This window comes from Colossoma macropomum, unplaced genomic scaffold (genome assembly GCF_904425465.1).
Source record: "Colossoma macropomum unplaced genomic scaffold, Colossoma_macropomum, whole genome shotgun sequence".
Classification (NCBI taxonomy): Eukaryota; Metazoa; Chordata; class Actinopteri; order Characiformes; family Serrasalmidae; genus Colossoma; species Colossoma macropomum.
Window position 1 is genome coordinate 16,289,421 of NW_023494789.1, and position 11,857 is coordinate 16,301,277.

The 11,857-nt window shown below is 38.6% G+C and overlaps 1 long non-coding RNA gene across 1 annotated transcript; it reads left to right on the top strand.

Annotated features, from left to right (window-relative positions):
* The first annotated feature begins 3,689 nt into the window (after positions 1 to 3,689).
* Positions 3,690 to 9,748, top strand: LOC118807997. The gene is made up of 2 exons (XR_005007249.1): positions 3,690 to 5,532; positions 8,286 to 9,748. It is a non-coding gene; the product is annotated as an uncharacterized LOC118807997 (long non-coding RNA).
* The last annotated feature ends 2,109 nt before the right edge of the window (positions 9,749 to 11,857 follow it).

The following is an 11,857-nucleotide window of genomic DNA, read 5'->3' on the forward strand; positions in this document are numbered from 1 at the left end:
AATTCCATTGTGTAATGATATATATATATATAGATACAGAGTGTAGACGATTTGGGGACAGGTTTATTTTTAGCACTTAGAAATTGCACAATGCCAGCACTACATGCCAGGACTATGAGCACTTTCCTTTGGTCTGTGGATGAAGTGTGCTTCCTAGGGTCTCTTCAAACAATTTTAACCTTGGCCTTTTAGCGCTGGACAGAGGAGACCGTTCTAGGGCAGCAGGAGCTGCACTGTTTTTTTCTCTTTCCACCTCCCCTTGTGTTTTTTTCTTTTCCACTGTAGTAGCAGCACTGCCAAGACTCGGCCCCGCTGCCTTATCCCCTCGCTCATTTTTCATTTTTATTTAAATATAGCCTTCAGTCTTCCTGCAGCTGCTCCCACAGCTTTCCCATAGCCAGGAGAACAGCACAGAGGCCAGCCTCTAAACTTGGGGGCAGGCTTTATTCCAGCTGGGCTCAAACCACCCCTTCATCTAGTTCACAGAAACAAACGTTGACAATGCACATCTCTCCAGGAATAGCCTAGTGCATCAAGTATGTCTATTATTACTGCATGAGTGCTGTACGGATTCTCCTTGGTTTGCCCCCAGCTGTTAGTCCAGAGGTAAGTAAGCAGTGGGAGAAGATGGATGGCATTACAAAAGATAAAGAAAGGCGACTCTGAACAGACACAGAATGAAGTGGCACTTCCCTACTGGAGGATCCTCAGCGATGTGGAGAGACACTAGGCGAACGCTGCTGGAGTGTGGCGCTCAGCAGGAGGGAATCAATTGAGCTGAAACATGTGCGGCTTGACCCAACGACCTTCTGCCCTGGGGCACGTCTGTGTGTGTTTTACATGTAATCGAGAAGGCTATAAGCTCGTAGGGAAGACTAACCCTAACCCAAACCTTCAAAGTTATTGTGATTCTAAGTTGTAGGCTAGAACTCAAAGCCTTTTTCAATTCTTTTTCAACTGCCTTACTGAAAACAGTGTGTACATATGTGTGTGTGTGTGTGTGTGTGTGTACTGCTTTTTTCAAATGTAAAACTAATTTAGAGTGGTGTGACATAGTTTATTGTAAAGAAACTTAATGCTCATATTTCTTTACAATAGTGGTGATTGGAAGAGAGCATTGTCTATCGAGCAATTGAGCATAACTTAAATTCCTAGCCAGTACATGACTACTAAACACAGCTCTGAACAGCTGTACACACATAAAATCATACTATTTTTCATTAAACACAAAAAGGTTTACTTAATTGCAGAAAATCTGTTTCGGCAGTGACAATTCTTAAAACTACCCTCTGATTTTAAGACTTTGGGACTCTTATACTTTAAAACAATGCATTTTTTGAATGAAGTTTTTTAATTTAAGAATTAAACTCAGGATGAACACAAACCTTTCAAATTCACTTTCACAAAATCAAAAAGATCGTTTTAAAAATAGTGTTGAAAAAAAAAGAAAAGTAATATTTTTACAAGTTGAAATTTAGGGGTTAAGGTCTGGAACAGCCACCTCCCAATAGAAAATACCCTGTAAATGATGATTCTGTATATACTTACCTTTTTTAAGATTTCTATCTCTGTTAATGCCTTGGGTTTAAATAGGTCATAACAGAATCCTTATAAATATCTAAGGTCTCAATACTTAATTGTGGGACTGCAGTGAACAAATTCAGTAGAATGGTCCATTGTTGACAATGATTAAATGGTGGGAAAATGCTAAAAAAGTTTTCTAAATTAATATTTTGCCTTACAGCACCTTCTTTGTACCTCTCCATCATGAATGGATTTAAAAAATATGTTTTAGACCTTATCTCAAAACTATCATACAACAATGTCTCATGCATCAGGAAACGTACTTGTAAACATTTCACCTAATAACTTTATGTGAGGGAGTTTCTAGAGGCAGTAAACACTTTGGGTATTTGGCTCCTGTCACCACCACTGTGAACAATTCTGACTCTGTAATGTTCTAGAACTAAGCACTTCAAATTAAACCACTCTGAATGACTTTGTGTACATCTTAATGATTAAATCATTGTAAAATTAATATGAATATCCACATTGACCACAGTAAAATAGTGTTGTCCAGTGTTGTCTATCACTATATAAAAGAAGCATGATGCTGCCTTTATCATTGGATGCACGGTGACAGTTTCTGAGCAAGTCTGCATACACTTTCAGATTTCTATAGAAACACTTTGTTTAATCACAGTAACAAAAAAGTGACTGAGATGTGAAATATATTTCTATTCTTACACTATATATCCAAAAGTTTGTAGACACCTGGTCATCCAGTGTGTCCTTTGAAATCAGTGGTGGGTCAGCTACCAAAGTTGCATGATTAGTTCTGGTTAAAAAACTCAACTCCAATTCATCCCAAAGGTATCTCAAGGAGCTCCATCACTCCAAAGCACACTTCTACTGCTCCACAGTAGAACTCTGAACATTCCATTCTGTAGCAGTGCTTTTCTATGGAGTTTATACAAGCTGGATAGTGCACATGAACACCTGTGCAGTAGCTGAATTCACCAATTAAAAGGGATGTCTGCAAACTTTTGGACATTTGCTGGCTTTTTAAAAGGTAACTTCTGACACAAACAAAATAAAAATCCACACTTTTGGCTCTGGCAGGCTATGTTCTTTATATATATCAGAATAAATTCACACAAGACATATTATTAAAAGACAACAAACGGCATCAAATGGCTTTTTTGCTGCTTTTTTGTGTTTGTAGACATTAAAGGATCATCACTGAATGATAGGCTTGTAATTTAAGGAGTTAATGTTGACTCATTATGCCACAGGGTGGATAGAGACTTGGTCTGTGTGTTTACAAGTTGCTGGATGATCAAAGATGAAACTAAAATAGTTGATGTGAGCTTGATGTGTCAGACGCATTTCCTTCCTGTGCAAAGCTCTGCATGGCGGAAAAACAGCTCCAGCAGGCCAAGATAAGTCATCAGTGTGCACACTTCGCCGTGTGAACCTCGCAACTGTACTGGCAAACAGTGACTCAAGCACAGATTTCATTCAAATCTGGACAAATTTATTGATCTTCAAATCATTATTTCTGCATATGTATACAGTGAAAGTCAGAGACCATGTTTTGTTGATTTAATTTCTAGTCAAAACAACCATTAAGTACAAATTACTCATGTTTCAGTGTCAGGGAAAAAGCAGAAAACATATATTTAACATAAAATTACACGGAAGCCCAACAACTAAATATATATATTTTTTTTGCATATACTGTGCCCACTCTTTGCTTTGATTACAGCTTCCATTCTTTTCAGCAGACCTGCTCTCAGTTTTTCAAAGAAATCTGCAGTGATATTTTTCCACACCCCCAAAGTTCAGTCTTAGTTGGTTGTATCTCCCGAAGTAATCCCAAACACATTCATTGAGGTTGAGGTCTGGACTCCAGGGTGGTCAGTTCATTGTTCTGAGAACATCAGCAGCTTCTTTGTTTGATCTGGAAATATTCTTCTTTTTTGTTGATTTTCTTTCTTCAGTAATGGCTTCTTGACAGCTACACATCCTTTCAGACTCATCGTGCTGAGTTGTCTCCTCACAGTGGAAGGACGGACAGAAACTCCTGTGGATTAATTCAGATCTGAAGTAAGAGTGGAGCTTGATTTTCTCCTCTCTCTCAAAGATGAAAGCTTTAAGTGCTGTTTATCTGATGGTGACAGTTCAGGTCTTGCACAGTTGTTAGGAGTCCCATTTTGTTTTTTTTAACTTTAGTTTTGGAAACTCCTGAAGAGATTAAATGTAATCTATTGAGAATTATCTCCTGAACTTGTGCTTAATGACCGTTATGACTGGAAATGAAAGAAAGGGTGGTCTCTGACTTGTGCACAGTACTATATGTGTATGTATACTATATGCTGTATGATTACAGAATTTGCATTACTCAAATGCCATAATAATGCCATCTGTCTTAATCCACAGCACAACTCTAACAGGCCTGACTACTGTGTACTATGAGAGACATTTTTACCATCACCTGTTTTTCACCCTCTGATTCATTATAGAAAACTGATTGAGAAACGAAATGTTAAAATATTTATTTTTTTATGTTGTGAGCTCCTCCTAAACAAGAAGAGGGCCAACCAGATTTTCTCATGTAATTGCCTAGGTGGTGCTAGTGAGCACAGCACTGAGCTTTAGGAGCAGTACAAAGCTGCAGCCCTCACAGTTTCAAGCTCACACTCAAGGATAACAGGTAAGAGGACTGTTCATAACTTATCATCAAGCCTTCCAGGACTGTATCATTATGAGCACACAAATTCCTGCTTTATGTACCGGGGTAAGTTCATCCATTCTCATTACCGTTTTCTGACGAAGACAACCTGCCTCAAGTAGTATTTAATAGCATTATCTGCTGATTTGGTATTCAAGTGCAATAAGAGAAATGTAAAAGAGGATGATGTCATAGTCTGAGATGTATTCAGGAGTAATGACCAGGGTCAGTTTTTTTCATTTTTGTAGGACATTGGTTTGTCATTATTTTAAAGTGCTAGAACACTTTACAGTTCTGTTACAGAAAGGTATAACTGTCAAAAGATATAATGATATTAAATAATTTCATTTTTGTGCACAGCATCTTAGTATTAACGGATGATGGGCAGGATCTGTAATTTGAAGACCTTTGGCTCCAATGCATAGAAACATTTAATGCAAGCAAGAGCATCACAATCCAGTTGAATTCACCAAAAATAGCATTGCTTGTGAGTGAGCTTTGTGTGATGATTGGCATGGCAGTGAGCTAGACCTTCAGCACCTATAAATTCACTGCATATCTCTCTCTCTGTCTCTCTCTCTCTATCTCTCATAACACTCACACATTAACAGTATCACACATGCACAGAGTCTCTGTGAGACACGCTGACAGAGAGAGAGACAGAAAGAGAGAGAGAGCTTGTCTTGTGTATATAAGTTATCCATGGAGCCTCATACCCTCAGACTTGCTTTGCTCCAGCTCCACACAGTGGAAGGGATTGGGAATGTCCTGACATAACATGCATTTAGCAATCACCCACAGTGTTTATCATTGTCTGGCATACTGTTGCCCTGTATTTGTCAAATTCCTTTCAGGTTCAAGTTTAGTGTTACTTTTGTTTTGTATCCAAAAATATTTCCCCAGACTAATAAAGTGGACAATGATTGTAAATCAAAGTTTGATACGGCACTCCAAACACCTTCTCTGGCATGGGTCATAACTGGAGCATATATACTCATAGGCCACTTTATGAGAAACACCTACACTTTAGGAAAAAACAGTACTCTGCAGGTACATTTTTGTTCACCAAGGTACAAACAATGTAAACAATGTCCAAATGTGTGCCTATGTGTGTGTATATGTATATCGTTGCTGTCGGAACAAAACCTTGTGTCTCTACTTTTGTCGTTTTTCAGTTTTCATAATTTGAAAATGCCTGCTGTCCTTTACATTATGTGCAAATCTCATGATGAATGGACCAAAAGAAACGGCCCAAAATGACCCGGAAAAATGTCTGGCTCCCTTGACTTACATTAAAAGTAAAGTATGTTTTTTTCTTGTCCTGTAAAGTTAACATTTTGGAGATACAAGGTTTTGTTCTGACAGCAGCAATATATATGTATATGTATGTATGTATGAAAAATCAGAACCTGTCCAATTACGAATGGGGTAGAGGTTGACTGACAAATTGTGCAGCAACAGATGGGCTATGGTATGAAATTGTACACCTGTATAGTGGACCTATAAAGTAGGTAAGACTCAGAGAGTAGCCAGTAAGTGTAAGGATAAGGTAAGTGTTACTAATAAAGTGGCCATTGAATGTAGGCCTACATGTATCATAATTTCACTGTAATAGCAGTGTTGAAATTTCATAAAGGAAGCTAAAAGTGGGTTATGCCATTCTGGTGACCCTTAGAAATCTTCCATCTTACTCAGGTTGGCTATTTATAGAAGAAAAGTTCAGAACAAGATCAAAAGCAATTGACAGGGAAAAATGGGCGTTTTTACTAGCAGCAATCTGAAAAGGAAATTGCAGGCAATTGCACTGTAATTACGGCTAGTAGGGACATTCCATTTTGCCTTTTAATGTCCCATAAGCAGTGGGCTTCACACTTTCTGCATAGGCACTTGCAATAATCTGCACAAATCAGAATGTTTGTTATTAGCTCCATTCTCTGTCATGTGCTTTAGAGGAAGAGAGACAGTTGATAAATAAGTACGTAATGTATCAATGAGTGGCTTTAAAACACTTAAAACACTTACAGTATCTGCCATAAAGTTTCACTATACTCTAAAGCTCTGTTGTCCTGTATTAAATGTTTGTCATGTAGTGGATTGTATAATAGCTTTGTGTTTGAAGGAAGGTGTTTAATGTTTAATCGTTGTTATGTGTAATGTGGATTAGATAAGTGTCCTTCTTGTACTTATAACTGTTGTTAAATTGCACTTCCGATCCAAGAGTGAGGTTGCCAAAAGGATTCTAATGACTCTTTATGCCATTATGGGGATATTTTTACTGTAATGCATTTGGAAAACTCAATCCAGACTGTGAAAAATAAAATCTGAATGTACTGTACAATCAAGTGGAATATGTGTCTACTTTCAGTGCTACTCACATTTATTTCAAACAAGAAAAATGATCTGCCAGTGTAGCAAGATCATTTCTCATCTCATACTGAGAAATATAAGATATATTTCCTACATTTAAAGGAAAGCTTCTGCAAACAATCAAATTTACACAATTTTCTACTTACCCCAGATGTAGATCAGTCAAGACATGGTGTCCAGCGTGTCTTTAGTTTAGTGCTGGAGCTATGAGGCTAGCATTGCAAACAAACACTAGAAGTCAATAGTCACCCAAATCATTTCCATAAATGCCTGTGTGACATATAAAGTGGAGTATAATTTTGCACAACTTTTGTTATCTAAAATGTCCATTCTTCAATGTTCAGCTACACTGTGATGTTCATTTTTATACTTCACAGTAAGTCATATTGTGCTCTGACCCACACAAACAAGGCTGCACAGTCTTAATGAACATTGGAAGCAGACTGAGCAAGTTGAGAGAATTTTGAGGATGTATTTATGGAAAAGATTTGGGTGACTACTGACTTCTAGTGTTTGTTAGCTACATTACCTTGTAGCTGCAGTGCTGAACTTAAGCAAAATTTGGACACCAAACTTGGCTGTTTGACTGCATCTGAATTAGAATTTTTGCCAAACCATTCTGTTAAAATCCTTTCATTTGCCAAGATATTTTTGTAGTGTATGTCTGCAAGTGACTAACTGTGCCTGTCTCCTTGTAATGCAGTATCAGTGATGTAGTGGCAATGGAGAGAAATCATTGTTTGCTTGCTATACTGCTAGCAGCTTCGCATGGTTGCACTCAACTACAGGGCTAACAACACAGCCCCACTGGTCTGGGGGTTCGAGTGACACTACACATGTTGCCACTCTTCCCTGCAGTTACTGCAGTCATGCGAAGTGAAACTAACAGGGCGTTGACCTCCTAACCATGATTGCCATCGCAGTGGAAGACTGTGTGTGTAACTAAATGACTGCTGAGCCATGTATAAAGAGAGAACACCCATTTCGTCTCACTTCCCAAATGTAGTAGGATTACAGAGCATGGCTGACCGTCTCTCTGACCCCACACCCTTTGACAGAAACCACCAAAAGAAATTCTCTGAGCATGTCAGAAACAATCACTACAGGTAGGGCTGGGTGATATGGCAAAAATATTATATTGCGATACTTGTCATTGTCATGATACACAAAGTTAAAACAGACAAAATAAAACCTGTATTGCTGCAGATAAAAATACTATAATAGTAATAATAAACCTATAACTATGTTGATTTTTTTTTATTTAGCGTTTTACAAACTGCACTGCACTGCACTATATCCACTTTAACAGGCCTAATTATGCTCATTTTGTAATTAATTAAGTACTGATGCTATCCGTGATATGCTCAGAAAAGCATATAGTGACAGAATTTATCATGATAATAACAACATATCGTCATATTGCCCACCCCCAACTGCAAGTCATTTTGGCTAGTTAAGCTAACCGCAAAGAATTAGCTGTCAAACAAAAGGTTCCACCTAGCAAAGCAATACACAGTTTCACTGTATAAGGGTCTATTAATGAAAACAAATCAATTATTGACCTCCTTGTTCTCCTGCTGTTACAGTGATCTGACCCTTAGTAGCTTGTAACAGCATATAATTGGTTTATGTAAGGCACTACCAATGAATCTTACATCATGCTATCCCATTTCCTGTTCTAAAGGCAGCATAAGGAAGCACAGGGGAGTGATGGCAATGGAGCCGAACTGCTATTCACGGGGGAAATGATGCTGACTGCTGCCACGGAAACCAGCACCAACAGTTGCCTCACAACAGTGCTGTGCGGAGTAGCATTTTATCCAAGCACAGGCTGTTCTTGGCAATCAGCAAACGTGCTGGACTGATGTTTTGGTATCAAAGGTCAGTGGGGTGGGTAAACCAGTTTAAGGCTGATTTAGTGAGACAATCCATTTCGTTCCACCAGTTACAGCTGAAGGAAAATCAATATGTAGCATATGGCAGCATCAGGCTTTCCACAGCCCAACTACAGCTGAGGCAGAGGCAAAGCATACCGTCTTTTAGGAATGGGCAATATTACAAAACACTATGATTATCGTGACATGCTTTTCTGAATGTATGATGTACAATATCAGTACTTCAACACTGAACAACTGCATGTATAAAAACACCAATTAGCTCAATTACAGAGAGCTAATAAACAATAAGTAGGGAGTATTAACTGCAAAAACTGCCTAAGTAACTAATTATGCCATTTACTTGCCATACTTTGTATAATTTTCCTCCTGTGTTGTGTTCAAAAACATCAGAAAATATAAATATTGTGATACACATCAGGTATGATGAATAAACTGTCAAGTATCATGATGTTATATTTTTTGCCATATCAGCCACTCTTACCCTAAAATCTGTTCTTAGTATACTCACACACTCCCCTCCCTCCAAATTTCTTCTGCTCCACATCTAAAGCCACCACCTACTCGACTCTAATATTCAGAGTTCCCTGACTGTGGATCTCCTCACACTCGGGGTTCCCACCTGACTGGGCTTGAGCGCTGTGGACTGCAGATTGGATTACTGCTTATCCGCATCAGAAGCTGCAGCTTCCCAGCAAAGCCTCTGGGCCTCGGGGCACTTTTCAAGTGAATTCACCAGCAGCTCCCCTCAGAGAGTAATGGAACAGTGGAGGAATATTCAGCCTACATAATCCTCTCTCCCTTAGTCTCCCTGCCAATAACTCTGACATCTCAACTAGCCCATACCCCAAACAGATAGAGTAGGGGATAAGAGAACAGCAGAGTGGCTTGTAGACACACTTTAACATTTTCAGAAGTAGGGCTGGAAAATCAGAGTTCATTCCACTGACTCACTACAGAACCAGTGTAACAGTGACTGAAGTTAAATCATGCCACGACCACTGAATCCAACACAAGCTAGTGCTACACTCTAAAGCAGGTGTTTATTTTTATTGTAGAGGGCCTTCCTGGGCATGTCACTGACTAAAAATGCCAATGAGTTAAAGGAATACAATAAATTGAGAGATGGACAGCGTTAATATATATCAAAAAATCATTTCATTCAGTTTTTCTTTGTTTGTTTATGTTTGAACATTGACCAATAAAAACTGTAAAAAAAAGAGTTGTAATAAAAGTCATTATTTTAACATAAGTATGTCTTTTCTTTCTTCTGTCACTTCAGAGATGCAAAGCATCAACAGCAATGAGATACACTTTTATTTTGCATTTAATACCTATTCATATGAAACAGTTCTGTATGAAACAGAAGTTTGATGTGATGATGTGCTAACTGTTCTCTGATGATTAATGTAAGGTGACTGGAACTGACACCAGTAAATACAGAACATGTACTGTATACACAGCAAATTCCCCACTGTTGAATTAACATGCACAGTGTTTATATAATCCAGCTGGACATCAGTGAACACTGTAAGAATGAATTCAGTACTGTAGATGTTAATTCAAGACTGTAGGTCGACTGGGAATTTGCTGTGTATAGCCTTTAATACACTCATTGGCTACTATATTAGAAACTCCTGTTTTGTAGTTCCATCTAGGTGATATTTGTGCTCAATTTGTATTAGCCATCCTCTAGCCATGTAGTCTCCAACCTTCCTGGACCCTGGAGGTCTACTTTCCTGCACAGTTTATTTCCAACTTGCATCTAACATGCTGCTCCCCCCTTACCTAACTCTAATGCAACTGATTCAGCCAATCAATGACATTTGGGGTTAATTAGCTGGAGCAGGTGTGGCAGACTGTGGCTGAAACTAGACTCTGCAGGAAGACAGATCTCCAGGGCAAGGATTGGCGACCACTGCATACCTCACAATTGACTGGCTAACCTTAATTAATATAAAACTGACATCATACCACAGTGGGCAAAGGAGTCCTACCCTTTACTGCATTCGGTGTAGAGTGAGAATGCAAAACAACAGCACGTTTGCACTTGACAGTCTTATATTTTGTAAAAAATCTCTGGCATTGGAGATCCCAGCTCCCCCCAAATACAAATGCTGTATTTGTGCTGCAGACATCACAACTAGGGATTTGAGTCAGTAAGTTTCTTTACAATACACTATTTCACATCAAACCACATTGACTTTTGTATCTTGGCATATTAATTATGCAGAAATTAAAAAAGTGTAATTCTCCTTAAAGATTAGGGTCAGGATTACATTCTGAGTTGAGGTTAAAGTTAGGGTTAGAGTGAGTGTTAGATTTAGGGTTAAGAGAAGGTGATGCTAATAGATGTTTAACTGAATGTCATTTAGTGACAAGCAAATGTACTTTTTGTTTAGCTTGTCTTGGCCATTTGACTACTACAAAGTCTTGTTCTAGACTCTGACTAAATGTTTTCACAGTAGTCAAACTTCTGCAAAGAATCTACAATCTACCATCCAAAAGATCAACCACTAAAGGTAATGCAAAACAGTGGCTGTGTGGGTTGAAAAAGCCCTTCACTTCAGCTGGAGGTCAGTGTTTCCAGTACAGCATCACACAGAAATGATGTAAGCCACAGCACGGAGCTACAGGCCTGTTTCACTGGTCGTGCTTCTCGTTGGGCACAGATAAAGGTGCTTTGTTTGCCCTACTTCCTCTGCTCTGCTACATGACTGGAACATTGTTCCTCTGCCATAGTGTTGGCTCATTTGAAGGGAAACTGAGTCGCCCTTTGTGGACCTGACCTAAGAGCCACGTGAGAGAGAGAAAATCAATATATTTCGACTGTTGTATCACAACAGGCGAAAACCCATTGTTCAGCTTCATTGTAAAGGCAGTTTGCAGTCACAGACATTTTTTCCATTAATTGTTAACAATTAATCATGCATGGTGTTGATATAGATTGGTGGAGATTTTTAAATCTGAAACGCTAAGAGGTTTTGCGGATGTGGATTAAACCTAGTCTTGGAGTAAACTCCCAATGCCAATGATGTTGCACCATTAAAATTCTATTTAGTCATAAGCCAAGGCTTAATCTAGATCTGGGAAACCAGCCCAAAATACATGTACTCACATGTACATAAGAAACAAGTGTTGTAATCAAGACCACTAAAGGCAAGACCAAGTCACAGATACATTGAGTCAGAGTCTAGAACCAGACTTAGTAGTTGAGTAGTAGTTGAGTCCGAATCAAGACCAAGACAAGATTAAAAAAAGCTTATGGTTCATTTTAGATTCATTTATTCATTCATTACATGATAGATACCATAACTGAATAGTTCAACTTGGTTAAACTTTAGTTCAGCTCTACAATCTG